The following is a 26,470-nucleotide window of genomic DNA, read 5'->3' on the forward strand; positions in this document are numbered from 1 at the left end:
GTTTCTTCCTCTATTAATGGGCAATTCATCCATACCTTTGGAGGTTACTGTGGCTAATACCAGGTTTTTCAAATTCTCAGTGTGTTCATAGGTGGCATGTAAACATTTTTCATTTTGATAGTGATGCGTTTGTAACAGTCAGCAAAAAGTTATGCTGTAACAAATGACCCTCTCGCAAATCTCAATGGCTTTCAACAGTAAGGTTTTATTTTTTGCTCACACTGCATGTCAGTCATGGGTCTGCTTTGTTTTCACTCCATATCATCATGGTGAGAACCATGTTAAAGGAACAGCTGCTATCTAGAATGCTCTTGGTTACACAACACTGGGAAAGGAACAATGGCAGAACCATACCACGGCTCTTAAAGCTTTCATTCAGAGGTAACACACAACAGTTCTGCTCACATTTCTTTGGCCAAAGCAAGTCACATGGCCAAACCAGTAGGCAGGGAGGCAAGTAGTAAGGGGTGCAATGAGTATTTTTGAATAGTGCTACAATCTAGTACACGATTTATTTTAAGGTGAATTCCAAAATACATAGTTATGCATATATAAATACGTGTAGAAAGAGAACGATAAAGCAAATGGGGCAAAATATATAAAACTGGTGAATCTGGGTAAAGGGGTGTACAGTTTTTCTTTGCAACTTTTCTAAAGAGTTTGAAATCATATTAAAATAGTAAGTTCCATATATATGATATCATATATATGAGGTCTGTCCATAAGGTATCCAGTCATGTAATATGAAAAATAGAGACATTTATTGAAGAAGATACAATATACAAGAAGCATTGTACATAGGACAATGACACCTTAGTGCCCTTCAAAGTAGGTACCTTGGGACCTCCCAATCGCCATCAACTGCCCCGTCATATTTTCCTGAATTTCATTGATGATCTGAAATCTCTTCCCTTTCAAAGGTGATTTTAATTTTGGAAAAAGTCAGAAGTTGCGGGGTGCCAAATCTGGGCTGTAGGGGGACTTAGTCACCTGGGTGATTTGATGTTTCACGAAAACACTTTGCACGAGATGTCATGCATGAGCAGGCACGTTGTCGTGATGAAGCTGCCAGTCACCAGGTGCCCATAGCTGTGACCTTCTGGATCATCTGAATAGTTTCCTTGGAGGAATGTTCGAGCTTAATACAAAATTTGATGCAGATTCGTTGCTCTACTAGCTCAGTCATTTTGAATGTGATGGGCACTCAGTACACATGCTCACTCAACGGTTTCTACTGCCCCGCCCCTACTGACTAGTGCAGTGAAGTCATTGTTCATGCATGGGCATACCAGCCCACTCTCCTTGGCTGCCAGGCTACATCAATGTCCCGCAAACCGTTCTCATTATATTAACAATGGCTGGCCTTTTTCTAGACAGACCTCGTATGTGGTATATATATTTTTATATATGGAATTTACATATATATCCGATCAAACCGTGATGCCATGGATGTTTAAGGTGAAACAGAAAGAAAAAAACTAATTGAGCTAATTTAAAGTAAATGAAATAATAGCACCCAGGTACCAACATTTGTGAAAGTGGGACTTGAAGGATAGACATTTGGGAAACTGTTGGATGTAGTGTATGAGGACCCCACTTCATCAGGGGGTCCTCTGGTCAGCAGCCCCCCTTCTCATTCATTCATTCTACACTTAGTTATTGAGCACTTACTGTGTGCCAGGGCCCAGCAGGGCACAAAGTATACAGTGGTGGGTGACACGTGGCAAGCCTAGGCCTTCCCCAGAGCAGCTCACAAACTCATGAAAGTGTCAGATAGAACGACACATGGCGAGTGGCACAGGGAGCCCAGCTGGCAGCTGGAGTTGTTGTCTGTGTCAGGAGAGACCGGCTGTCCAGTGGCTCACCACGGGCAGTCGGTGTCAGAGAAAACACCTCAAATCTTGCAGTACTGGGTTTTCTAAGAAGGAACACATGTGCCCTTGGGTCCACATGACAGTATGTGCTTGAGTAGGGGGTGGGGAGCACGTGGGCAAAGTCACAGCATAAGCACTGCATACCTCCCTGTAATGCTTATCTGCTGCCCAGATTTGTTGTCGTGGGGGCTGGGGAACGCATTATTTTTATTTTAGAAACAACAGAAGGCTTGGGAGGGTACACAAGAGAATGTTTCAAGATAATAAAAATGTTCATTTTCTTGTTCATGGTGATGGTTATATGGGTGTATAAGTTTGTCAAAACTCATTGAAATGTGCATTTAAAATGGGTACATCTCATCATTTATGAGTTTTACTTCAATAAAGTTGACTTACAAAAAAACTCCTCAAACAAACCCCCCATAAGCATACCAGTATGAAACTTATTTATTTTGAAGAGGCTAAGAAACATTGAACAACTTGCCCAAGATCACACAGCTACTGAGGCGAGGAGCAGGGACTGAGACCCAGGGAAGCTTGCTCCAGAGCTGCTGCTGCTGTTAACTAGAGTTAATATATGCCATTTATTTACCCACATAAACAAAAGTGGCTCCTATTTTGAAGCGCAACATTAACGAACAGCACAGAAATCTATCCCAGGAATAAATATTTCAGGATTAGAAAAGAGCTGTGGCCTCCAAGTTCTAGCTCTTTCTTCCCCTGCCCCATAGGACAGAGACACCCTTGCCCCAGGCCTTAGTTGACTTCTGGCCCCTTGAGGGCCTCCTTGGAAAGTTCCATCTATTCTTGTGTTGGGCAAGCCTTCCTTACCCTGAGCCTCTCTCCTGCTTTCTGCCCTTGCCCTGGGGTTCTTGAGGCTCTGCCTACTTTGTCACATCCCAACAAAAAGTCCTCACGCTGTCCTTGCTATTTATTCTTCCACACTCTGAAAGGCTGGGATGGGGCCTTTTGATCTGGGTGGGAGGCAGGGACCAAATTAGAGAGTTTACCATCGACCCCTTTATAAATGAAACAAGAAGGTTCAGAGAGGTATGGAACCTGCCAAGGGTCACAATGTTTGCGTGGATTAGAGCCTGAACCCACCTATTTCTGATTGCTAATCCTGGTCCCTTACCCAGGAAGGCAGGAGGAGGCCAAGTCATGGGAATGGGCGTGAGGGGAAAGTAGAGGGGGTGGGAAGTCCCCTCCAAACTCTCCTCCCTCCAGAACCAGCTCTGTTCTGTCAACCGCTGAGAAACCCCCAGTCCCTGGAGGGATGAGGCTGCCAGGCCCTCTTGCTGAGTGACTGCAGACCACATTTTTCTTAATCTAAATTGAAAACTGCTCAAGTAGAAAAATCATTTCATTGCTTCATCTCAGAAAGGAAAAAAGAAGGGAGAAGGGAGGGGTCGGGTTGGGGAGAGGCCTGGGTGTAGACCGAGGAAAGGCTGCTAGCTGCAGGGTGCTGAGTCCCTGCCTGTCCCAAGCCTGGAACCCGCCCTGCCCCATCTGGCTGCCCCAGCCCCAGGGCCCAAGGGGGTGGGCCTACCAGGCTGCTGATACAGTCAGTCAACCAATATTGAGAGCCCCACTATGTGCCAGGAGTCCCTGGGCCAGACTCCTGGGACAATGAAACACTGTCACGGGCAGCTCCCGTCCTTAAGGAGCTTCTAGTTTCCCTTCTCCCTCTCTGCCTCCATTCATTTATTCCTCCCTTCAACAAATATTTATTGAACACCTATCATGTGTCTACCTTGTTCCAGAGACTTAGGATATAAGAATGACCCTTGCCCTTCTGGAACGTACTGACTAGTGGGGTAAATGATGAAATAAACAGAGAAGAACTGTATTTAGCTCTGAAAGAATGTGAAGAATGGAATGAGTGGTTATTCCATGGGTAGGGATGAGAAATGTGATTTAGGCTGGGCAGTCAGGGAGGGTCTCCTGGAGGCGGTGATATTTCAGCAAAGGCAGGAAGGGTGGGCAGGAGTTATCCAGACAAAGGCAGTAGAGAGGCCAGTGGTAGGAGCGAGGTAAAGTAGCACCTTCCAGATGGAGGTAGGTAGGTAGTTACAGGGTAGAACCTTAAACCAGGCTGATTGGGTTCAACTCCCAGCTGTGCCACTAAACCCCTATGTGATCTTGGACAAATTGATTAACCTATCTGTGCCTCAGTTTCCTCATTTTTAAACATAGGGTAATTGTGAGGATTAGATAAATTAACATATGTCATATGCTTAGAATGGTACCTGGCGTATAATTTTTTACTAAATAAACAAACAAAAACCCCAGCATGTGCAAAAGCCCTATGGCAGGGAACTGCGAAGTGAGCCATGGGAGAAAGAGCTCTAAACAAGCTTTATCCTGGACACACACAAACCAAGTACACAAGGCGGAAATCCACGGGTGCAGTGGAAAGGGTACAGGCTAAAACCCTGCATCTGCTACGTCATCATAGCAAACAGATGCTAGCACTTTATACCCTTCTCCAGGTCATTCCCACAACATGGGAAAGTAGCCACGATTATCCCCTCTTTACAAATGGGTGAACTGAGGTCCAGAGAAGTCAAGTGATGAATCCAAAGCCACACAGCTGGGTGGAAGCCTAGGTTTGGCTAACTCCAGAGCTAAAGTTCCTGCCCACTGTGCTCCACTGCCTCATTTATGAGACATAAAGGAATAGAGTCTATGTCTAGGTTTGCTGTTTGTGTATTCGATCCTGGGCTAGGCATGTCCCACAGGAAGCAATTTATAAGATGCAGTCTAAGGAGGGGAGTCAGATAGTGTTTTGTCTAAACCAAGTCACTTTGGACAGAGAAAGGGGCACTATTAACACTTACACTGGGACAGCATGTGTGAACAGGCACCCAGGGATGCCCCAAGCATAGGGAAGGTGACTGAGAACATGGAGTCTAGTAGACCTAACTAAGTCACTTAACTTCTCTGAACCTCAGTTTCCCCATGTGAGGGTAATAATACCTACCTTCTGGGGTTGCGAAGACTAAATTGGATAACGGCTGACAGGTCCTTAGCATAGTATCTGTCGTGAAATACACCTTCAGTGACTTAGATATTACTGTTATTGCATATACAGTTGTCAGGGCAGCCCTGCTCTGAGAAGTCACCCAGAGACTGCTGTGGAAGCAAGTAACTGGTTTATTGAGGAAAAAGGGGGGAGGGGGTTCAGGGAAGAAGCAACTCCCAGACCGACTCAAGGGGCTGTAGGAACAAGGGAAACGGGGAAAGGTGACTCCTGGTCCTCCTCGTGGGCCCGTAGGAATCGCCTGCCTGGACTTCTGCAGGTGCCTTTTTTACACTTGTGAACCCCACATTTCGGTGAGGGTGAGTTTGCTTATCAACATATTCAGTAGGTCATTTACATCTCATTGCTTCCCCCCTCCCCTCAGGTTAGTTAACATATCAGGCTAGGTCCATCAGCATATCCTCTGGGATCCCAGGCCAGGACCAGGTTGTTTAGCATACATCAAAAGTCCAGCGCTGGCTGGTGTGGCTCAGTGGACTGAGCAGCGGCCTGCGAACCAAAAGGTCACAGATTCAATTCCCAGTCTGGGCACATGCCTGGGTTGCAGGCCAGGTCCCCAGCTGGGAGCGTACCAGTGGCAACCAATTGATGTATCTCTCACACAGTGTTTCTCTCCCTCTTTCTCCCTCCCTTCTCCTCTCTCTAAAAAATAAATAAATAAAATCTTAGGGGGAAAATAAAAGTCCAGGTGTGCGTTCTAGCTGCCTCCACATTCTGAAAACAGTCAACAAAAATCTCTGTGCTCTTTCGTTCTGTTTATCCATCACTCTGTTCCCTTCATTCCCTCTACCCCTTTCAAGTTCCAGGTCTAGTGTGATTTGCTGTTTGTCCGTGTGTTCATGGGAGAAACCTGGTTCTTCTTGTTGACTCAGTAAAGAATTACAGATGAGCGAATCTATTAGCATGCAAGAGGGTTTATTACTGATATGTTCTAATGGGAGAGAACGAGCCTAGCTAAGGTGGGAGAGAAAGGCAAGAGCAAGGGGCCAGGGGCCCAGCAGCCAGAGAGAGAGAGAAACTTTGTTCTGAGGACTTATATAGTTGGCGGGATGGGGTGAAGAAGTTACATATTGATTGACAGGTAAAGGTAGTGCCAGCTTTCCCGCGGGAAAGTGACTACCCAAATGTAGGTATGTGCGAGGGGCGGGGGGGGGGGGGGTCTGTTAGCCTGAATCCTTATCCTGCTCCAAACAAAGACGTTTTATGGGCTTTTTCTTTGGGCACTGTGGACCCCTCCTCTCCCCCATTCCAGGCCTTGGGATTGTTACAGGGTGAAAAAAGGAGTCCTCCCCAAAATTCCCCACAGCCCATGGTTTGGGGAATGGGGAATGGGACTCAGTGGAGCACAGCCATTTTTCTTAAGAGATGCCTTTGCATATCTATGGTGAGTGGTTAGTGTCTTAGTTATGCTAATGACCATGACCTTCCAAGGTGCCAAGGAGATGGGAGGGGTTTTGGCCATAGAATGGTGACAAAAGAGCTTATGGGACCTGTGCAAGGTTCTGCGGATGGCCAGAACCAGTTACCACACCCACTGCGTCACAGGCAGTGGTCAGGGATTTAAAAATAAGGTGGCAGCCATGTGGTTTGCAAGGAGGTAGAGAAAACCATGCAGTTTTGAAAGGGTGGGGAGCCATGTGGTCTGAAAGAAGGGAAGAGGGCCCTGCGGCCTGGGCTAGTAAGAAGGCCGGCATGCTTTCATCGTGCCCGCCCCAGCTGACTCTGAAGCCGCCAAAGACTCCTGCCTTGCAGACCTGGACTTTTGGACTCTTGGGACTCGGGACATGTGGAAAGGACTCTGTTAAAACCTGGACTTCCGCATGATCCAGTGCAACACAGCACATGTTTTCCTGGACTATTGTAAGGAGGCTGATGACATGGTAGCCCAGATCCTGAAGGAGACAGCTGACAGATAAGGGATGGGAAACTATTGGGCATGTTTCTGGCTTATAGCTTTTTGGGGAGCAAGGAAGTGCTGGGTCCCGTAGGGGAACAGGGCTCTGAGCTGAAATGCTCACTGCCCTCCCCAAGGTTGGAATATTGTAAATAAAGACCTGTTTTCCTCAACACTAGTTGTTGGGTTTTACACCAAGGCACCACGTGAAAGAATGCACTTTTGCTGGGTAACAGGATGAATACACAGCCTCAAGGTTTTCCTTTTCCCAGCTAGTGGAGAGGATACACACAGACTTGCAAGCCCCCCTCCTCCCCAACCCCCACTCCTGCACTGTCATAGTTTTGTTTGTGTTGTTCGGAATGCCTGGCAATCTTATCCGACCAGGCTCAGGGCTGCTGAGTCAACGGTGAGACAAGTCTCCCTCCTCCCTGCCTTGATTTACTACTTATTTATCCTACCTAGGTGATAAAAGGCGTTGCCTGGCAACCAGGACGCTAGCCGCTGGGCAGCAACAGCAGCGCAGTCTCAGAGTTCTTTCTTTGCTCTCTCCTGCCTCCCGTGGGCCCATCCCTTTCAGTCTCTGGGCCTGCTCTCCCCATCCGAACAGAATGCATCAACAAGGCAGCTGGGGTCTTCATCACAGACTCCCTCAAGCAGGCTGTGGGCCATGAAGCCATCAGGCTGCTGGTGAATGTGGACGAGGGGACTATGAGCGGGGCAGAAAGAAACTCCGCAGGAACATGACGCTGCAGGCCTTGCCCGACCTTCCCTCTCACGGGACTGGTCCCACCTTTCACCTAGGGAGCGTGCATCCTGTTCTGGGGTTTGTTCTCTCCCCTTCCAACCAATCACACCCCTGCCTTTTTTTTTTTTTTTTTTTTTTTTAAGGAGAATGGAAGTGGTGTTCCCCATCCCTCCCTGCACCCATGTGCTGGGCTTCCCATTTCCCTTTCCACTCACCCCGCTGTGTCTGCAGCCACCTTACTGCTGAGCCGTGTGTGCAGGGAGAAGCCAAGTCTGTAGGGCGGTCTTTGTAAGGGACTGACACGAACCCTTACATTGGGTGCATTGAGGGTCTGCCAGTATTTCTGGCTTTATGAAGCCTCTTACATTTTGTCTGAAAAACCAAAGGGCTGTAAGGGAGCCGTGTTGTGTGAAAGGTGAGACTCTGAAGTGTATTTTGGAAATTAATCACCATCCTCTTCCAAATTATAGAATTTCTAAAAATGGAAAAAAAAATCTGGCCTTCCTGCCCCACCATCTCTCCCCAGGCTCATTTTACAGGTCAGTTCCCTTTAATTAGTGAGGCTGTGGGCCTCGTCCCCCACAAAATAGAAACTGCAGGTTCATCAGAATCTCATTAACCTCTGTTCCCCCTGTGGCCCTGTGGAGGTCAAGCCTGTCTCAGAAAAGCCATCTCCCAGCAAGCCCGGGTCCAGGTCTGTCTGGGCTGGGGGTGGGTGGCGGTTCTGGTTTGCTGGTTCCAGACAATATTCTGGCCTTGGCCCCAGCCCTGCCAGCCCTCACCACCTAGGGGTCAGAAAAGAGAGGGGGTCTTTAGCACTTTAATTTGAAAACTTGCCAGGGGACTGGGGGACATCGGGAGCCGAGGGAAACAGCTGACTTCAAATAAATTAATACTTGTCTGTAGCTGGCAGTTTTCTCCATGTTCATGTAAGCTGGCTTTCCTTTCTCCTCCTCCTCCTCCTCCTCCTCCTCCTCCTCCTCCTCCTCCTCCTCCTTCCTCAACCTCCTCCTTCTCCCACCCCCACTCCTCCTCTTCTTTAATTTTTAGTCTGGAACTGTCTGAGCCTGGCTCTGGGCAAACCAGCGCTCACCCACTGGCCCTACTCACGGCAGTGGCCACTCTGGAGTAGCCTGAGAGGAGGGTTTACCTGGGGGGTTTGGGGGTCCAGCACTGTCACCTACTTACTGTGGGGTTTTGGGTAAGTTGCTTAGTCTCTGAGCCTCACTTTCCTCACCTATGCTGAGAATAAAATGAGATAATGTATTTAGTGCCTGGTAACCACTGCGAAAAACAGTGGCAGTTTCTTATAACTTTAAACATGCACTTATCATATATTCCCCAAGTCCAAATACTAATATATGTACTTAAAATAAATGGAAATCTTTTGACCCAGTGTGATTCCACTCCTGGGAATATATCCTAAGAATTCTGAAACACCAATTCAAAAGTATATATGGACCCCTATGTTCACAGCAGAGTTATTTACAATAGCCAAGATCTGGGAACAGCCCAAGTGCCCATCAATAGATGAGTGGATAAAAAAAGCTGTGGCATATTTACATAATGAAATACTATGCAGCAGTGAAAAGGCAGGAATTCTTATGTTTTAAGACAGCATGGATGGACCTGGAGACTATTATGCTAAGTGAAATAAGCCAGTCAGTGAAAGACAAATACCATATGATCTCACTTACATGTGGAATCTAATGAACAAAATAAACTAATGAGCAAAATAGAATCAGAAGCAGAGAAACATGGAACAGACTGACAGCTATAAGAGGGGAGCAGGGAGATGGGGACTGGTTGTAAGAAGATGAAGGGTTAGCCAAAGAACATATATGCATGATCCATTGACATGGGCAATGGTGTGGAAATTGACTGTAGGAGTGGGGCGGGGCTAGGTGAAGGGGGGCAAATGGGAAAAATTGGGGCAACTGTAATAGCATAAACAATAACATATTTTTTAATTAAAAAATAAAAGAAATGAAAACCTATGTCCACCAAAGACCCATATACAAATGTTTACAACAGCTCTATTCATAATTGCCCCAAACTGGAAACAGCCAAAGGTCCGTCAATTGATGAATGGATAAATTAATTGTGATACATCCATACATTGATATACTACTTGGCAATAAAAAGAAACAAACATCGATACCCTCAACATGGATGAATTTTGAAAGCATTCTGCTACGTGAGAGAAGCAGATTCAAAAGGCTAAATACTAAATGATTCCAATAAATGACAGTCTGGAAAAGGCCTGTGGTTGCCAGGGGCTGCAGTCGGGGGAGGAGATCAACTGCCAAGGGGCACAAGGCAACTTTGCAGTGCGATGGAAATGTTCTATATCTTGATTTGGTGGTGGTTACACGGGTGCGCACATCTGTCAAAACTCATCCAACTGTACCCTTTAAAAAGGGGGCTGTTATTGTATGAAAATTATATCTCAATACATCTTACTTTTAGAAATAACGTTAGCCAAGAAAAATGTTAGCTCATAATAATTTGTTATTATTTTCTTTTATTAAGATATAGCGCACAGATAGTACAGCATGCCCCAAAGTGGACCGATCTTATGTGTACGTCTTGGCGACTTTTTACATTTTCATACACTCACCCAGATCAGGACAGGGGTCCTGCTGCTTCAAGATCACAACCCTCAACATTAACCACTATTTTGACTTCCATCCTGACTGGTTACTTTGGTGAGATCTCGCATAGATGGAATCATTGCGTATGTAATCTTTTATGTTTGGCTCGTAGCTAGTCATTGAAGTCATCTTTTAAAAACACAAGTCAGATCATCTTATTTCTTGATTCAAAGCTATCCAATGTCTTTCTATTAAGTTTCAGCTAAAACCCCAAACCCCTACCCTGCCCACCAGGCAGTGCACAGTCTGCCCCCACCCAGCCTCCATGAACCCCAGTCCCTGGCTTGCCCTTGCTCACCACACAGGACTTCCTTCATTTCTGTGAACACACGTGGCTCCTTCCAGAGGCTCTTTCCAGCCGTAGGGTCTCTGTCTTCTCAGAATCCTCTGCCTAGAATGTCCTTCTGCCTGTCCCTCAAGTCTCTGCTTCTAAATCATCTCTTCTGAGAGGCCGTCCCATGGCCTCACCTTACTCTTTGATTATTTACCACCTACATGCCTGTTGGGCTCTCTATAACTCTCATCGTGATTTGTATTTGTTTGTTTGGGGTTGGTTGACTTTATCCCTGCTTAGTCTGAGACTTCCTGCCAGGGCAGGGACTGGGTCTAATCTGCGTGTCCTAGGTGCCCAGTCCTTCACTTGGCACATGTGGGTGCTCAATGCATGTTGGCTGAGTCAATACACGGACATCAGTTTCCAATTTAGGAGTCAAAATACACATAGTCAGGAAATACTATGTGATGAGCAGAGCTGCCTAAAGAAGTGAGCGGCCACCAGGAGTGGTGATGAGAATCCCGTCCCTGGAGGCATGCACACACCCTCGTGTACTCCTCACACTAACTTGGCAAGGGCAGCAGGTGTCATCAGCCCCCTCTCCAGCTGAAGAGCCTGGAGAAGTTGCTCTGGTTGCCCAGGTCACATAGCAAGTGCTGGCAAAGCGGGGACCTGTCACCACCTCCTTGCCCCTTCCCCACCGCCCTGGGCCAGCAGAGTCGGCCCCTGACTCGCACCCCTCTTGTTGCTCTTGTGGTTGTTAGATTAAAGCATAATTTACGTGCCATAAAAACTTAAGTGTCCAGTTGGATGAATTTTTACTTAATGTTTACACCCGTGGAGCTGCCACCAGGCTGAGCTGTAGGACAGCTCCTTAGCAGCCCCATCAGCATGGACCCATTCCCAGTCAGTGCCACTCTCCTCCGAAGGGTAACCATCGCTCTCATTTCTGTCACCATAGTGTGTCTGTTTTTGAACTTCATATACATGGGCTCATTCAGGATGGCCTTTTGTGTCTGATTTCTCTCATTCAACACAACATTTGGAGAGTCATCCATGTTCTTATGTGTAGCAGTAGCTTTTTTTTTTGTCATAAAGTACTCCATTTTATGAATATATCACAGTTTATTTATCCATTCCATCAATGGGCATTTGAGTTGTTTCCATGTTTTGGTGACTGTGAACAAAGCTTCCATGAATATTTTTTAGGCAGATGCAAGCGCCTAGGACTGCAATGGCTGGGTCGCTTAGGCATGTGGTTAACTTTCCTTGATGTTGCCTAATGGTTTTCCAAAATGATTGTACCTTCTATTGCACATTTTAGAAACCCAGCAGCTATAAGGGTCAGCGCTGACTCGCCTGCAGCCCCCAGCCTCTTCCTGCCTGGCGCTGGGACCCTGAGCCACCCTGCTCCATTAGCAGTCACAGCAGGGAGAGGGGGTCGAGCTGAGTGGCAGTGCAGACCTTTCTATTGGGAGGCTGGCTGGCTGGCTGAGCCCAGCAAAGGTTAGGCCACCGTGCATTTTCCCCTCCAATGATCTCAGCTCTTAGGGGCAATTAGCCGTCAGTGAAGCAGGCAGCTCAGAATACTAACCAGACCTGGCCTATTCTGGGGAGCATTTTTCGCCCTCCAATGGGGGGCTGGAGCCCTGCCTTGCGAAAGGGGTGCCTGAATGGAGATCCAGGGGAAGGGAGCATCCTTTATTATTATCCCTGCACATTTTGTTAGCGCCCTGGGTCACCAGATGCTCTTTGGTGGGAACATGGGTGCGGCATCTGGTGCCACTCTGCCGTTGCATGCCTCCAGGGACAGCATCCTCATCACCACTCCTGGCTGCTGCTTGCTTCTTCAGGCAGTTCTGCTCATCACACAGTATCTCTTGAGTTATTGGAATGCTATTTGTAAGAGCCCTAAACTGAAAATAAGCTAAAAGTCTATTGGAAGGGGACTAAGTAAATTATATTACATCTAATTAAATATATAATGGATACTCTGTGGCCTGAATATAATGCAGACATGTCAGGTCTCCAGCCCTAGCTCTGCCAGCCTCTTCCTTCATGCCTTCCTTCCAACCTGTCTGGTCTTCTTTGCTTCCTAGCCCTCAGCTTCATGACTGCTAGGGGGGAAATGACATGTTGATCTCATGTGCCATAAGATGGACACAACACCACTCCTGTGTTATTCTTAGATGATGTGCACCCTCAATCTAATCCTGGGAAGACATCAGACAAATCCAGAAGTGTCAAGGTCATGAAAGACAAGGAAAGACAGAAATTACCACAGATTAGAGGAGACCAAGGAGACAGGACAACTAGATACAATGTAGGATCCTGAACTGGATCCTGGAACAGGAAAAGAACATTAGTGGAAAAACAGGGAAAGTTCAGATTTGATTTGAAGATTAGTTAATAACATTGTACCAATGTTAATTTCTTTCCCGCAATAATTAATTTTTATTATGTAACATGTTGACATTAGGGGAAGCTGGGTGGGGAGTACAGGTTACTATTTTTAGCAACTTTTCTATAAACTCAAAATTGTTTAAAAATAATTAAAAAAAACAAAAGACAATAGTTTAGCCCTGGAGGTTGTGGCTCAGTGGACTGAGTGCCGGCTTGCAAACCAAAAGGTCGCTGGTTTGAGTCCCAGTCAGGGCATGTGCCTGGGTTGTGGGTCAGGTCCTAGCTGGGGGCATGCGAGAGGCAACCAATCAATGTATCTCTCACACATTGATGTCTCTCTCCCTCTCTTTCTCCCTCCCTTCCCCTCTCTCTAAAATTAAATAAAAATAAAATCTTAAAAAAAAAAAAAAGACAGTAGTTTAGATCGGAGCTTCTTAACCTTTGTTGTACCATGGACTTTTTAGGTGAGACCCATGGACCCTTTTTAAACACATAAAAGATGTTTAAGCTTCCCAAGAAGACCAGTTGTATTGAAATGCAATTATCAAAATATTTTGAAGTTTCTGATATAGTAATATATTGTGCTTTATTAACATATTCACTAACAAGATCTAGCAGCAAGTTTAAAAACACCATTGCAATTTTAAAGTAGCAATGAGCGTCAACAGTATTTGAAGATACCTGAAACTATGGTATTTTGATATGAAAATAGCTACAATCACTACCGGTGGTGAAGTTACAGATACTGCTAATATTACCGTGGCTTGTGACCTGCATTCAAGTTGAAGAAAATGAGAAATTTTAGTTAGAAGTAAGGAAAAATAAGGATGTAAATTTTTCCTGTTCAAATTCATGGACCTCCTGAATTCTATTTGCAGTCTGGCAGTATCTGATACATCCCTAATGTAAATGTATATTTATTGAACTGGGAAGAAATGCATAATATATTAGTAATGGGGAGAAAGAAGGTTATAAAGCAATATGTACAGTAGGATCCCATCTTTGTAAATTAAAAAATGTGTGTGTGCATTATGTATTCAGTCAACAAGCATTCCGTGATTAGCGAATTTAAGCCACACACTGGGAATATCACAATAAAAGACAGACATGGATTTACCTTCCCAGGGCAGGGCAGGGCAGCTAGAAGCATTAATAAATTGCAACAAAACATTAAGTGGTAATTTGTTTATTTTCCTATTTTCCCTTCTTCTTGCTTATCTGTATGTTTCTAATTTTTTCTAAGTAAACTTGTATTTTGGGTGAAAAAAATGTTTTAAACAAAGAAGAAAATTTATCTTCATTGTAAGCTGAACCGTGTCAGTAGGTGACACCGGATTGCCCCTACATCTGTCTTCTCACATCCCACAAAACTCACCCTACCTCAGTGCCTCAATAGCCTTGAGAGACAGGCAGACAGGAATGTTCTCCAGCCTTCCGTTCTCCGGGATGCCCTGCCCCAATTCCCTTTATGGTTCCTCACCTGTATCATCTTGTGTTTTTCACCTCACAGGGACCTTCCTTTGGGCTCCTCCTGGCTTTTCCACATTGCTCTTAGAGTGTGGCATTGAGAGCTGAGCTCCAGATGGAGTCTGCCTCACTTAGATTGCAAGGAGACTACCACCTCCCTCCTTCTAGACATCATACTTCTATTTATGCAGCCTAAAATGATAATCATTTTAAAAGGAGCTTTATTGAGATATAACTCACATACCACATGTATTACGTTTCTGCTGCTGCTGCAACAAATTAGCACAAACTTAGTGGCTTCAGACAACACAGAAGTATGACATTATCTTCCACTTGTATAGTTCGGAAGTCTGACACAAATCCCGCCAGGCTAGGCTGAAGGTGCCAGCAGGGCTCAGAAGGCTCTACGGGATTCTGTTTCCTTGCCTTTTCTAGCTCTGGAGCCTGCCTGCCTTCCTTGCCTCCTGGTTCCCTTCTTTTTAAAAAATATTTTTAAATAATTTATTTATTTGTTTGTTTATATTTATTTTTAGAGAGGGGAAAAGAGAAAGAGAGGGAGAGAAATATCACTGTGTGGTTGCCTCTCACTCGCACCCCAAACTGGGGACCTGACGTGCAACCTAGTCATGTGCCCTGACTGGAATCGAACCAGCGACACTTGGTTTGCAGGCCGCTGGCTCCCTTCTTCCATCTTCAAAGCCAGCAATGTTGGGACGAGTCCTTCTCATGATGGCATCTCTCTGGTTCTCCCCTCAGACTCCCTCTTCCAATTTTTAAGGTCCCTGGCAATTACACAGGGACCATCAGATAATTCAGGATAACCTCCTTATTTCAAAATCAGCTGGTTAACAACCTTAATTTCATCTCAATCTTAATTCTTCTTTGCCATGTACCCTAACATAGTTGCAGATTCCAGGGATTAGGAGACAGGGATCTTTGGGAGGTCATTATTCTGGTTACCACTTCATAAAATTCACCATTTAAAGTGTACAACTCACTGGTTTTAGCAGATCCAGAGTTGTTGGACACCATCATCATGTTCAATACATTCAGGGTTTTTTTCCTGTCAGGGAAGAATGTAAACACAGCCCCCCACTACCACAAATTATGCAGTCGGGTTTCCCACATCTGGGGAAATCGCAGGGGTCAGCACATCTGGAGTGCAATGGCTAAGCCTCGCCCTGGGAAAACCACCTTCGTGACCGTGGTATCTCCCCTGCCAGGTAAGTATAATACATTCAGTTTCAGAACATTTTCATCAACCCCAAAAGAAACAGTATTAGCAGTCAGTCCCATTTCCTCCCAACTCCACACAAAGCCTCCCCTACCCTGCCCTAGGCAACCACTAGTATACTTTTTATCTCCATGGATCTGCCTATTCTGGACATTTCATATAAATGGAATTGTATAATACACAGTCCTTTGTGACTGATTCTTTCACTTAGCGTAATATTGTAGCATATAGCAGTATTTTATTCCTTTTGATTGCCAAATAATATTCCATTGTATGCACATACCATGTTTTATTTATCCATTTATTAGTTGATGGATATGTGGGTTGTTTTCACATTTGTTTATTTATTAATTTTTAATCCTCATCCAAGGATATGTTTATTGATTTTTTTTTTCTTTTTAGAGAGAGAGGAAGGGAGAGAAAGAGAAAAACATTGATCAGTTGCCTCCTACAAGTGCCCTGATGGGTAATCAAACCCAAAACCTGGGTATGTGCCCTGACAGGGGATTGAACCCCCAAACTTTTGGTGTATGGGACGATGCTCCAACCAACTGAGCCACTCTGCCAGGGCCATGTTTTGACTATTATGAATAACGATGCTATCAACTTTCATGAACAAGTTTCTGTGTGAACATATGTTTTCACTTCTCTTAGGTATATATATATATATATAGGATTGGAATTAATGGGTCATATGGTAACTCTACGTTTAACATTTTGAGCAACAGCCAGACGGTTTCCCACAGCAGCTACGCCTTACATTCCTACCAGCAGTGCGAAGGATTCCAGCTCTTTCACAGCCTTGTGAACACTTGTTATTATCTGTATTTTTATTATATCCTAATAGGTGTAAAGTGATATCTCTGGTTTTTATTTGCTGATGATATTGGGCTTCTTTACTTGTGTTTTTAGCCATTTGTATATCTTCTTTGGAAAAACGCTTATTCCGGTCCTTTGCCCATTTACAAAATTGAGTTAGTTGTTTTATTATTGAGTTGTATGAGTTCTTTATCTTCTGGATCCAAGTCCCTTATCAGATATGTGGTTTACAAATATTTTCTCCCATTCTATGGGTTGTCTTTTCACTTTCTTGTTGAACATTGCAAATGTTTTTCGTTTTGATGAAGTTAAATTTACCTTTTTTTCTTTCATCACTTGTGCATCTAAGAGACTAACCCAGGGTGATGAAGATTTGCTTCCCTGATTTATTCTAAAACTTCTATAGTTTTAGCTCTTACAGTTAGGGCTACAATCCATTTTGAGTTAGTTTTTGTATATGGTTTGAAGTACAGGTCCAATTTCATTATTTTGGATATGGATATGCAGTTGTTTCAATACTATTTGTTGAAAAGATGATCCTTTTCCATTGATAACTTTATCGAAAACTCAATTTGCCGTAAATATAAGGGTTTATTTCTGGACTCTCAATTCTGTTGCATTGATCTCTGTGTCTATCCAGTACCACATTGTCTTGCTTACTGCAGCTTTGTAGTAAGTTTTGAAATCAGGAAGTGTGACTCCTCTGATTTTGTTATTCTTTTTCAAGATTGTTTTGGCTCTTTGAAGTTTCTTCCAATTCCATATGACTTTTAGAATCAGCTGTCTTTTCCTGCAGAAAAACAAAACAAAAAAAAATTTAAAAAAATAAAAAATAAAACAAGAACCCAGCTGGAAGTCTGATAAAAATTGCATTTAATCTATGTTTTAATTTGGGGAGTATTGCCATCTTAAAAATATTGTTTTCTGATCCATGAATATGAGATGTCTTTCCATTCATTTAGGTCTTTAATTTCTTTCAACAATACAGTGTAGGTTTCAGACTACTAGTTTTGCACTTCTTTTGTTAAAGTTATTCTAAGGATTTTATTCATTTTGCTTATTATGAATAAAATTGTTTTCTTAATTTTATTTTTGGATTGTTCATTATTAGTGTACAGCAATGCAATTAACTGTTGAAAATTGATCCTGTATCCTGTGACCTTGCTGAATTCATTTTTTTTTTGTTCTAATAGCTTTTTTATTTTAAATACGGATTCCTTAGGATTTTCTATGTACAAGATCATCTGCAAATAGGGATGGTTTTACTTTTCCCTTTCCAGCCTGGATGCCTTTTCTTTACTTTTCTCACCTCATTGCCATGGCTAGAACCTCCAGTATAATCTTGAATAGAAATGGCGAGAGCACCATGCTTGTTTGTTCCTGAATTTAGGGGGGAAATGCATTTGGATGCATGAAGTATGTCAGGGGTGGAATTTTTGTAGATGGCCTTTATCAGATTGAGGATGTTCCTTTCTATTCCTAGTTTGCTGAGTTATTTGTCACCAAAGAGATTAATATTTTGTCAAATGTTTTCCCTGCATCTATTGAGATGTTCATGTGGTTTTTGTCTTTTATTCTGTTGATACGGTGTCTTACATTAATTTATTTTCATGTATTAACCCAACATTGCACTCCTGGGATAAATCCCACTTGATCGTAGTGTATAATCCTCTTTATATGTTGCTAGATTTGCCTTACCAGTGTTTTATTGAAGATTTTTACATCTGTATTCACTAAAGATATTCGCCTAAGTTTTGTTTCCTTGTGATGTCTTTAACAATCATTTCTTTTAAAGCCACATTGCACTGTTGACAGCAATTTTATTGTGAGCAATTCCCTCCTACCAGATGTTTGGAGACCTGGACTGGTCCCAAGGTTGACACAATCACACATTGCAATCTTGAACCTGTTCTCTCTGGACCGAAGTCTCCTCTCCTGTCATTACAAGATTGTAAACTTCTCGGATTCCAAGGATCTCATGGCTGGAATGGCCTGTGCTCCTTCTGTGGGGCTGAGTCTGAAAAATCTCCATTGTCCCCACAGATAAACAAGATAGGTCAGTGCTTTCAGAACAAAGTATATATAAACATGTGTGTGAATCACCAGGGCATCTTGTTAAAATGCACATGCTGCTTCAGTAGGTCTAGATGCTGTTTTAGGGTCTGCATTGCTCTTGGACACCGCTGCTGCTGGTTCATGGACCCCACTTTGAGTGATAAGGAGCTAGAATATGGTCTCCCCCAAACTTTGGCCACATAGTGCCAACTTCATATTTTTGCTACATTCAAATTTAAAAATATATTTTTTAATTGACTAGCAATTAAATGGCTTCTTTGGGTGAAATTTAGAACCATGCTAGGCAACAATATACATCAAATCACAGATTTTATATGCTAGCTATATTTTTCTAATACATATTAAACATATCTATTCAAATAAAAAATATATTTATCAGTGTACTACCAAAAACGATCTCAGGTACCACTGGTCCATGCATCCCCATGGTCAAAGTGCTGCGTTAGAACTTCTAAGGGACTGAGAAGGTGGTTCTTGCCATTTAAACATCATCACACTTTAATTGGACACTTTTGACTTGCATCTCATGCTTTTGCCCCATTTTTTTTTTCTGCTGCAATTTGGCCAGTGATTCCTGTCTTTCCCTCTATTATCCACTCTGATTAACTCAGTTGCACCTGTCAGCCTTTATTCCAGTGAGCGTGTGGAGCGAGGCGTGCTGAAGAAGTTGTTAAAATGCATGAATTTGATCATATTCACTCTTTCCTGTCCAAAGTGTAGGGAAATAATGCTTGAGCTTCACATCAGGGCTTCATTCCACAGGCCTTGGGGTTTGTGGCCCTGGCCGAGGCTGCCTCTCAAAATCATCAGGATCAACAGCAGGCTTCAGCTGGTGGACATTGTGGTGGGGGGGCATGGCTTGGCTGGGTCTCTGAGAGACTGTGAGTTTCCTTTGGGGTACCGGACACCATGGACTGCAGGATGCAGGGACCTGGCTGTTCAGTGCATTTTATCTTATGCTCCAGGAGCAGTGCTTATGAAGATGAAACAAGGCTAGCTTAGAGAATTTTGATTTCTCTTGTTTCTACTTGTTTGTTTCTTCTGGGTAGTAAATACCTCTTAACCTTCCTGAGCCTCCTTGTCTTCACCTGTAAAATGGAAATAATGACTGCCATGTGAGACGGGAGGTGCAATAGGTAAGAATCCAGATTTTGATGTTCCATAGGCTGGTTCTGTCATTTACGATGTGTGTGACATTGGTTTCCTCCTCTGCAAAGGGGAGATAACAGTGCCTACCTTACAGGGCCAAAGGGAGTATAAAGTGGTGTTAAGCCAGCAGCCGGCATAGGGTGAGCACTCAGTAGACCAGAGCAATTACTATGATCATTGTTGTCCTCATTATTATTCTTACATAAAATATTTAGCTAATCTTAAATTTTTTTTTTGCCTGTCTGAAATATTTTAATGCCCAACATTAGTTTCCTCTACCTTCCTTCTTTCCTGTCTTTCCACCTTCCTTTCTTCTTACCTTCTCACCTTCCTATATACATCTAATCACAGCTGCAAGGAACAGTGGGCACTTAAACCGGAAAAGTGGGTTTTGGTCAGATCTTAGAGGGACTCAAATGTCAGGAGAAGGAGTTTGATCTTCAGCCTAAGGGCAGTAGTGAGCCACCGAAGTTTACAGAGCAGAAACAGGATGCAGTGAAAGTGGGAGATGAGCAGACAGCACAGACTGAGAAGGAATGATGAGCGCAGAAACTGGAGCCACAGGGTTCAGACAGGGAGGCCTGGAGGTCAAGTGATAGGGCTGGGGAAGGAAAGGATGCGTCTCTGCCCAAAGCTTGTCTGGGAGACACAGCTTCATTCCCAGCTTCCACCTTGTCTGCAGAACCCAACCAGAACGTCCCACCCTGCTGTGTGACCTCAGACAAGTGCCTGACTTCTCTGAACCAGCAGCAAAGGAGAACCTAGGCCTCAGTGGCACCTCCTGGCTTCCCAGCAATGACACTGCTGGATCCTCCAGGCTTTCATCATCTTCCAGGCTGCTCCCCGTTCAGAGATTAATTTGTTTACTCCCTTGCCTGGAGATGAACTGAGAGAACTAATCGTCCATCAGCTGCAGCTCCCCCAACCCTGCACCGCCCAGCCCCTGAATGTCCATTTTCTGGTAAAATATGTCCTTGCTGCTGCCAAGGCTGCTTGGAAAATGCTAATTTTATCCTCGAATTAAAATTTGTTCCCTTTTCCTCATTTTAATAAAAATGAAGTGTCCAGAAACATTGCCATGGTGCGGAAGAGAAAGATCTGACATAATTTTTAAAATGCCTTCAATCATGCTACCTTCTGAATGGTCTGTCCTCTCACCCTGACCCCCACCCCTATCTTTCCACCCCCTGAGGCAGCATTTACATTTCTTAATAACCCCTCATTAATATTCATGAGAAGGGGCGGGTAATAATGGCTGAGCACACGGCACTAATTCAATTTCCACCCCCTCGGCCTGTTTACTTAATCACCAAGGGACCTGGGTTACTCAGTATAATTATTTATTCGGAATTAGATCTGGAGGCATCTGGACTGGAAACAGGGAACCAGGAGCAAAATGGAAATCGAATTCTCTTTGTCTTTCTCTCGCAGCCGCCTCCTCCTGACGGTCTGCCAAGGCTCCAGGCAGCCAGCGGGGCTTAGAGGACAAGCCTCAGGGCCAGTAAGGCTGTTCCTGAAAGACACTGGTTTGTGCCAGGGTTCAGTGCATTCCAGATGTTCTGGCCCTGGCAGGAATTGCTCATCAAAGGAGGTTATCACCAGTCCCCATGGTGGGCCAGGCCACTGTCGCAGCTGAGAGTGTGTTCACAAGTGGGGCCTCTGGGGGTTTCAGGGGAACGAGCCCAACCTGGGCATGTAACATGGCCAAACACTTGATCACAGTCCCTCATAGAGGTGAGATCCAAATAATGCCTGCTTATCATTCACCTTCAGCTTAACTGTCACCTCCTCCTGGAAGCCTTCCCTGCCTCTCCAGTACACACTTCCTATTATAACCAGGATGTGGGCGTTCACACAAAATCATTTCTAATTACTTTTTCAGGGTCTGTTTCTCCCAATAGACTGCCAGTTCCATGAGGGCAGGTCCCATGGCTGTCCTGGTCATCCTGAGTCCCCAGCATCTAGCAAATACCCAGAATAGACGAGGTGCTTGACACATATTTGTTGATTTGTTGACCAACTGATTCCTGAGCCACCATGAACTTATCTGCAAAGTGAAGATAAGACTATCCACCTTGCAGGATTCAGTGACTTCAGTGTAAAGAGATTCAGATTTCTGTGTAAAGAGTACAAAGCTTTGAGCCCAGTACCCACACATGCATGATAAACGCTCAGTTAACATGAGATGCTGTTATTATTGTTATTGTTATTTGGACAGCCTGGGAAGACCCAGGGAAACTGGGCTTTGGAGGGAGCTCTGCTCAGAGTCTTGAAATGACTTCCCCAAGTTCACACAGCTAGTAAGGTCAAACCTCAACCTTAAAAGCTGGATGACTTTGGCAAGTTGCTAAACTTTTATGAGCTCAGTTTTCTTGTCTGTCAAATAAAGATGATAATGGTGGCCATCTACTGAATTGCTAGAGAGACTCAGTGAGGTCCCTTATGGAAGCAGATACAGAAATTCAATAAAAAGGGCTATTGTTATTGCAGATGTGGAGGGTGGTAGTCAAAGCAGGGTGAATGGCCTGAATTTATTTATCTATTAACTCAGTTGCTCATTCATTCAACACGTACTTGTATTCATTGGTCCCTGCTAGGTGCCTGGCCCAGTGCCACGCTCTAAGAAGGAGCAGAAGTGAAGGCAATGCCTCTCCTTCCCATCAGGAGCTTTTGGCTGACAGAAAGGATGAAGCAGGAAGGCCAGGTCTTGGCAAATCATTGAATGTCAAGGCTTTGAGGGGGTATTGGAAAGGTAGCCTCCAACTCTGGGGTTTAGGTAAAGGAGATGAAGAGATGACATTGGGGGCAAGAATATTTGGACCATAGTGAGGAGGAAGAGCATCCTAAGAGGAGGGACCAGCAAGAGTAATGGCCTGAGGATGGGAATTTTGTTACTTGCAGCCAAAACATCCTTGACTGGTACACTTTTGCCTAGGTACCACCACTCAGACTGCACCTGTCTGCCTGCACACTCAACAAACTCCTGCTCATCCTTCAAAGCCCAGCTCCAATTGATCTCCCACTTCTCCTGGTGAGTCCCAACTGTCGCCTTGTGTTCTCCCCACTGTGTTCCCTGCTCATCCCAAGACTTCTCACGTAATGTCTCCAGTCCTCACTCTGCTGTGTGTTGTGGGGGGAGTTGAACCCCGCAGTCTGCATTTCCCAGGCTTCTTGGATGGCTGCCTTCCAGCTGGGTTTGGTCAATGGGAGGCACTGGTGAGAGATCGGAAGGCAGGAGGAAGGGAGAGGCCAAGGAATTCCTCCCTCTCAGCCTTAAGCAGCATCTCCATCAGTGGCTGCGTCTCCTCCATTTCTCCAGCTCACCTGTAGCTCCATTGCTTCATATTCCACCAAATGACCCCACTCCTGGGCTGGCAATACCACCGCCCCTTCTGTGTCTTAGTCTAGGGGTGGTGGTTGGTCTGCTTCACTGCTGCCAGGTGTCTTCTTAGCTCTTCCATCACCTTCCATTCCCTAGATTAAAGTGCTCTTTTGTAAATATTCAAGTGTTTCCTGATTGGACATTGACCAACACACTTCCGTACCAGGCTCTAAGTTCCTGGTGAAAAGGGCACCATATGGTAGCCTCAGGGTCTAGAACACAGAGAAGCTACCAAAACGTGAATGAATGAATGAATGGATGAATGAATGAATTTTGATTGCATGACTTTTTTAGCCAGGCTCTACTCTTGCTTAGCAAAAGAGGCGTAAGGGGAAAGAATTTCTCCCTGAGGTTAATATACATTTGTATTAAAATGACATCAGTAATAATGATAACACAGAAGTGTTTTATAAACTGGAGAAGGCTTTATAAAAAGCTCTGGGTCTCTAAAGTTCTTTGCCAAGTGTCAAGTTCTCTGTCCACACTGGGCTATACTTTTTCAGCCCAGCTCAGTGCTCCTGCTGAGGTGGCCATTGGCTGGGAGGCTGAGAGAAGAAAGGGAAGATAATGTATTGGAGGCAACGTCTTAGCCGGAGAACAAAAGGCAGGAGGGGCCTGAGGGAATAGCAAATGATTTAATCATCACAGCCTCATTTAGAAAAGTCCCTTCCCTCCTTTTCTGCCTCTAAAACACCTGCCTTCCAGGTGCCCAGCCAAGTCCCTGCATTAAAATTTCTCAGAACTAGGGCTGGGTTGGAAGATGGTCAAGACCAACCAGGTTGTCTGCCAGACAAGAGTGACAGCTGTGGGAGGGGGCATTTCCTACAGTCCCTTGGGAACAGCAGGGCAGATGAAACTTGGGATTCAGAGAGTGATTGAAAGGGAATTTCAGAATTGCCTGTCTTAGGTTATGCTACCCAAAAGAAGAGCCTGAGACAAGGACTTGGGTACAAGTGATTTGGGGAGGGAGGTGATCACAGGAAGCAGAAGTGAGGGAGTGGGGAGACAGTGAAGGAGCTGGTCACAGTAGTGGACAACCAGGGGACCCTCTGAGTGCTGTGTAGAATTGTTCACCCAAAGGACAGGAGGCTGGAGCACTTATCCACCAGGGACTGAGCATTGCTCAGGGGGACATTAACATTCTTGTACCTCTGGGCTGTGCCTATGGGTGGGCTGAGCAAAGGACCAGGGCTTCCAAGAAAACTTGAGGTGGAAAAAGTCATAGACTTGGGTGGGCACTTGAGGGGGGATGCTGCCAGTGTGCATGGGCACCGTGCACCATGGCTGCAGCTGAAGGGGCACCCACAGCATCTTTCACCCTCAAATATCTCTGATGTTCTTCAGCCTGAGTGCCCAAGCTCCATGACCCTCCCTCCCTCCCTTCCGTCCTTCCTTCCTTCCTTCCGTCCTTCCTTCCTTCCTTCCTTCCTTCCTTCCTTCCTTCCTTCCTTCCTTCCTTCCTTCAAAAAGCTCTTCCCCAGCACCTACTACGCACCAAGAACTGTGCTAGATGCTTGGGAGAAGTGTGAATAAGACAGTCATGGCCCTGATCTCATGCTACTTACATTCAAATAGAGAAGACAGAAATAGGTGTATATGCACATTAACAAGATGCGTTCAGAGATTGAGATTGATACGGGTTCTGAAAGGAAGAAGAAATTGGGAGATGGACTAGAGAGAAAACAAGGGGGAGGGGAGAGAAGCTCCTTTAGGGAGGACCACTCTGGGGAGGTAGGTGACAGGAAGCAGAGCCCAAATGACGGGAAGCAATGGGCATACACATCTCCTACCACTAATGTCTTCTGTCTCAGTGGTTCTGAAAATCGGAGGTTTCAGGGACGGGTACAGTCTAAACATTTTTTTGAGAACCAGTATAGAGTTGCTTTTTGTTTTGCCAAGTTAAAACATTAAAAAAATCCGACCAATAATGACCATTTACTATCACCATGAGAGGACATTTTAAATACTGCACCCCTCCCCCATCCCCCTCTTTAGGAAAAACATGATTTCAGAATAAAGGCAGTTCATGAAGTGGAATAAATTAGCTTTATCAAAATGCCTTTTTTTTTTCCTTCTTCTCATTTTGCCCCCTGACTCTTAAACGTCTTTCCATCTCAAGATCTAACTTGGTCTCAGAACACATTGTTTTCTTTGTGTTCCTGTCTTGGCAATTTTGGTAACAGGAAATAAATGTTGCATGGAGAATAAAACACAATTTTACTTCACTGGTACTTATAACAGAGCAACCAAAATCCGATTAAATATTCTATTTTCAACACTGTTAGCACTGAGCTAAGAGAGATACTTGGCTGAATAGATCCACAAAACATTTTAAGTTCTAGTATTTCAAATGGGAAGAACAGTAACATTTATGCTTTGCCATCTGAAAATTAAAAATATTTATTAGAATAAAAATATTGCACAGACATGCCATGTCCATCAGTTTTTCCTGCCTGAAGTCAGGGTGGGTAACTGCCTCAGGTCACCCCTAAAATATGGACTAGAAAGTTAGAGAAGACCTTAGCAATTCACTTAACAGGCACAGAAGTTTTGCGGAATCTCTCCCCACCCACTTCCACCTTCTCTGCCTGGGAAATGCCTCTTCTAGTCTCAAGATCCAGTTCAGGTATCCTCCTCCTGGGCTTTTCTCCGAAATCGGTCATCCTGCCTCCAGCTGCCACTGCAGGGTGCCCTGTCTTGAGCACACACCCTCATATATTGTGAAGGGTGACTCTTTCTGGGTGGGGGGAGTTGGTCCAGTGTCTTCCCTGCATTTTCCCGAAACTCCTCGGTGTGAATGTGGATAACGTGGAAATATAGGGAACAGGGACTTGTGAGCAGAGGAGACAGGGAAGAGAAGGGACACTTACTGGGCACCCGCAGTCTGCCCGGCAGGTGTGTGTCGCGTGTTACTTCAGGTGAAGCCCTCCCTTGCAAAAAGACAGTGCCTCCCACGCAACTACTGCTCCTCATGCCGTCCCCACACACTGCCCTTTCCAGCTGTGACACCTGCCCTCGTGCATTTCTCCTTGCCTGACCCCCTCCTTCCTGTAGGGTCTGGCTTCCTCCTGTGCCTTTGACTCCACACCCAGCACCTGGCAGCCTGAGGATTTGTCCACCTGGCCCAGAGGAAGGTGGTCAGTGTCTCCAGGCCACACGGTTAGGGTCTGCACTTGGAGTTCAGGGAGGGGAAAATGCTCAGGTGCTTCCAGCCTGAAAATACCGGGATCAAATACCGGGATCCTTTAAACCGGAGAAGCCCTTGTTCCAAGAGTTGTTTGCAGTGTTGTGATGATGGCCCTAGAAAGTGGATTCCCCCCTTCCAAGATTCTAGAACTCTAAGATTCTACAAAGAGGGGAGGGGTTGTCTGCTTTAGGATTTGAGTGGTCTCTGCTACCTTCCAGGGGCCACCATACCTCAGAACCCAAGACAGGCCACTTGGGGAAAGAACC

At 44.9% G+C, this 26,470-nt stretch overlaps 1 non-coding gene across 1 annotated transcript; it reads right to left on the bottom strand.

Annotated features, from left to right (window-relative positions):
* Nucleotides 1–15,424: 15,424 nt before the first annotated feature.
* On the bottom strand, nt 15,425–15,588 carry LOC150003535 (U1 spliceosomal RNA). Its single transcript, XR_016512910.1, has one exon. It is a non-coding gene; the product is annotated as a U1 spliceosomal RNA (small nuclear RNA).
* Between the last annotated feature and the right edge of the window lie 10,882 nt (nt 15,589–26,470).

The sequence above is a fragment of the Furipterus horrens genome, unplaced genomic scaffold, assembly GCF_987537825.1.
Source record: "Furipterus horrens unplaced genomic scaffold, mFurHor1.1.pri manual_scaffold_8, whole genome shotgun sequence".
Lineage (NCBI taxonomy): Eukaryota > Metazoa > Chordata > Mammalia > Chiroptera > Furipteridae > Furipterus > Furipterus horrens.